The sequence below is a fragment of the Protopterus annectens genome, chromosome 8.part0 (assembly GCF_019279795.1).
Source record: "Protopterus annectens isolate FY-2018-M chromosome 8.part0, PAN1.0, whole genome shotgun sequence".
NCBI lineage: Eukaryota > Metazoa > Chordata > Ceratodontiformes > Protopteridae > Protopterus > Protopterus annectens.
The window spans coordinates 1296988583-1296993092 of NC_056741.1; positions in this window are offsets into that span (position 1 = coordinate 1296988583).

A 4510-nucleotide genomic window follows, 5' to 3' on the forward strand; every position below is an offset into this window, starting at 1 on the left:
ATAGACTCCAGCGACGGAGATCTGGATCTCTTTCTCGACGGAGCCATCGGAGCCGAAGAACCTTCGGTTCCAGTTGGAGCCGACAACTTGTCAGCTCTGAGCTGGGTCAGAAATGTGTCGGCTCCAGCCGGAGCCGACACAGGCATGGAAGCAAGAGTATCGGTGCCGATCGGCGCCGATACCGAACCTTCAGAGAAGGAAGGATCGGCTCCAGCCAGAGCCGATCTCGACTCCAAGGGAGTCGGAGTCAAGGCTGAAGGCTTGGACACTGAAGCCTGGGCCTTGGGAGGCTTTGAGGGCTTCCCCGAGCTGGACTTAGCCGGGGAGCTCTCAGGCATAAGCCCCTGAGAATAAGTTTATTTCTACGTTCCTGCAGGACTCTCTGGTGGAAGGAGTGACAAATAGCACAGGAGTCCTGCAGGTTTAGAGATCCCAGGCAATAAATACAAGAAGTGTGACCGTCTGTCAGAGACATCTTCTGACAGCACGAGTCACACTTCTTAAAGCCTGAGACCCTAGCCTCTTTAGACATGACTGAGTACCTAATCACACACACACTACACAGTCAGTCCAAAAATTAAACTAGATTAACAAAACCAAATACAGGGAAAAAACACACAGACACACCCAAACAAACCCTGACAGGAAAAATATAGGAGGGGTAAAGACCTAAGGCCCGACTAGCAAAAATATGAATAAAGGGAACGGGACACTAACGGGAATAGGGCTAAGTGAATCGGGAAGTTAACAAAATAATATATATATAAATATAAAGTACTGGGGTGGACTAAAGTCTCAGAAAAAATTCACTTACCAGGAGCTGGTAAAAAGTTACCTCATGAGCGAAGTGGCAAACGAGATCTGGGTAATCACTGCCTTGCATCATGGGATATGGGGCTGCCTCGAGCTGGTGGAAGTGACTCTTGAGCTTAGCAAATGCCGAGTCGGAGCCGAGGATCGGCTCCAAACCCATCCAGCAAGAATGAAGGCAAGATTGACAACTTAACATAAACAAGTTATGTTCTTACCATAACGTTCCATGTGGAGTGTTCATCTCACCTTTGTTCTTACACATGGGTTCGGAGCTGATCCTCGGCTCAGAGTCGGCCGCATAGCAAAGCTCTGCATCTTAGAGAAGCTCGAGACCAGGCTATATCCCACAATCCTCCCTGCCATTACTCAGATCTAGTTTGCAAGCATACCAGACCAACCATAAACCTCAGGTGCTAAGGCTACACACAGCCACAAAAATCAGAGACACTATCTCACTGACAAATTAACTAAAGGGTAGCGAAATATACCCCATGAGGTAAGAGACAACATACCCGGAAGAGGTTAAGTCATGTGGACCAGACTCTAGTCCTACTCGTTCTTCCAAACACGTGAGGGAGGGAAGGGAGGGAATGTAAGAACAAAGGCGAGATGAACACTCCACATGGAACGTTATGGTAAGAACATAACTTCTTTATGTGAGAGTGTTCAATCTTGCCGTTTGTTCTTACACACGGGTAGCGACCCTAGCTCTGTCACCCCGAGTGACTCATGGAAGAACGTTCCTAAGCACAGTGGAACCAAAAGATGTCCTGTCTTTGGAGGCTTTGTCAACCCTATAATGAGCGATGAAAGTATGTGGTTTAGACCACGTGGCTGCTGCACAAATCATGTCCAAAGGCAGACGAGCTGCATGAGCCAAGGAAGTGGAAATGGATCTGGTAGAATGGCCCTTAGGTTTGGTGGGCAAGGCCTGATTCGACTTAGAATATACAAGGCTATACAATCAGTAAGCCATTTAGAAAGTGTACGTTTTGTAACTGCCATGCCCTTTTTATTGTCTGCAAACACGACAAAAAGCTGATCTGTTTTCCTGTAATCTTTAGTCCTGTCCAAATAAAATCTTAGCTGTCTGTGGACATCTAACTTGTGCAGCATATATTCCAACTTGCTGGTATGGTTTTTGAAAAAGGTAGGGAGTTCAATGGACTGATTAATATTTATGACAGAACATACCTTAGGAAGGAAAGATGGGTTTGTTCATAAGGAGACTCTATCTGGGTGGAAAATGAAGTAAGGTGGTTTGACTGATAGTGTTTGCAGCTCTGAAACTCTTCGAGCTGAAGTAACAGCTACAAGAAAAAGTGTCTTCCACGACAAAAACTTCAGGAGGCAAGAAGAGGCTGGTTCAAAGGGTGGCAACATAAGTTGCGACAATAACAAATTTAAATTCCATGGGAATAAAGGGTCTCTGACGGGCGGTCAAAGATGGAAGGATCCTTTCATAAAAGCCTTACAAAGCCTGTGGGACATAATAGAAGAACCGTCCTCACCAACATGGTAGTTGGATATGGCCGCCAACTGTACTCTTAGTGTGGAAGTAGAGGCTCCTTTGTGAAAAAGGATGGATAGAAATTCTAGAACTTTATGTAAAGGAGCTACCAGGGGGTCCAAGTGTTGGCTAGATGCCCAGTATACAAAGCGTTTCCATTTACTCCTGTAGAGTTTTGTAGTGGAAGCCTTATGAGAGGCAACCAAAATGCATTGAACTGCCGGAGAAAGTAGATCAGACCTGGCTAGGCAGGGAAGTGAAGCAGCCAAGCTGCTAGTTTGAGGGATAGAAGAGACGGGTGAGGAACCCCCGACGAATGGGTCAGTAGATCTGGTACTGGGTCCAGGATCCACGGTTCCTCTGTTTGATGGGCTCGAAGAAAGGGGAACCATATCTGTCGAGGCCAGAATGGGGCTATGAGTATAATTGTCCTTTCCAGGTTCCTGGCTTTCTGAAGAAATTTGGGAATCAAGGGGGTAGGTGGAAATGCATATAGGAGACCCGGGGGCCAATCGTGTATCAGTGCGTCCCTGGGGACATCCCCTGGAGGGGGTAGAAGGGCAAAATAGCTTCTGCATTTGGTATTCATCAGGGAGGCAAATAGATCGCAGCAAGACTGGCCCCATCTGTGGAAAATTCTTTCCACCACCTGTAGCTTGAGGGACCACTCGTGAGGTAACAGGATGGCTCTGCTCAACCTGTCCGCAATGACGTTGGATGACCCCGGGATGTGCGTTGCTATCAAAAAGCGACCCATGGACTCTGCCCATTGCCAAATTCTCATGGCCTCTCTGCATAATGGGTAAGATCTGGTTCCCCCCTGTTTGTTTATGTACCAGACTACAGACATGCTGTCTGTCTGAACTGCTACTGTTCCTAGAGGTAGGAGGGTTTGAAAGTGTTGCAACACCAGGAACACCGCCCTCATTTCCAGAACATTTATGTGCAGGTTGTACTCCATGTTGGACCATTCCCCTTGGACTGTTCTTCCCTGAAATAGTCCCCCCACCCTATCAGAGAAGCGTCTGTGGTTATCATGGCCGTCGGATTGGGTAGAACAAATGGACGACCCATAGTGAGATCCTGACTGTACACCCACCATGAGAGGTCTCGTTTGCAAGAATCTGTTATCAGAATCTTGTGCGCTAGGGGTAACTGCTGGAATGACCACTGTGTGAACAGCAGCCATTGGAGGAGCCTCATGTGCAATCTCCCCATAGGAACTGCAATCAGGGATGCTGCCATGAGTCCCAAAACCTTCAACACTAGTATGGCCGGGGCTTTCCTGCTTTGCAGTAGAAGAAGAACCTGTTCCTTGAGGGATGAAGCCCTTATTGGAGGGAGCTTTACCAGTGTTAAACACGTATCTAGGTCTGCTCCGATGAATGAAATATGCTGTGAGGGCAGTAAGGCAGATTTTTCGCAGTTTATGGAAATCCCTAGGTGGGAACAAAGGTTGACTGTGTAGTCTCTGGCTTGTATGAGGTGACGCTCGGTGGTGGCGGTGAGGAGCCAGTCATCCAGATAGGGAAACACCCGGAATCCTAGACGTCTCAAGTGAGACGCTACCACTGCCATGCATTTGGTGAATACCCTGGGGGCTGAGGTTAGCCCAAAGGGCAGGGCTCAAAATTGAAAGTGACTGGCTCCCAGCCGGAAGCGCAGGTGATCTCTGGATGGTCTGGCCATCTTGATGTGGTAGTACACGTTCTTGAGATCTATCGAGCACATCCAGTCATCCTTCTGTAAAAATGGAAGGATCGATTGAAGCGTGACCATCCGGAACTTTTCCTTCTTCACGAAGGTATTGAGATTGCTGAGATCCAAAATCGGTCTCCAGTCCCCTGTCTTTTTTGGAACTAAAAAGAACCTTGAGTAAGTTCCGGATCCTTTTTGGTCCGCCGAGACTGGCTGAATGACTCTTTTTTCGAGCAGCTTTGAAATTTCTATTGCTGCTGGGCCTTGCAGATGGGGTGGCACATCTGGAAACCTTCTTTGTTGGGGTGGAGTTGACATGAAGGGGATTTTGTACCCTCTGGTTACAATGCTTTTTACCCAAGAGTCCGAGGTGAGAGTTAGCCAGGCCTGTGGGTATAAAGCCAAGCGACCCCCGACTGCCTCCAGAGCAGGACAGTAGGGCCCCCGTTCAGGAGTGCTGGAAAGGCTTACCAGGGATAGGATCCCTGT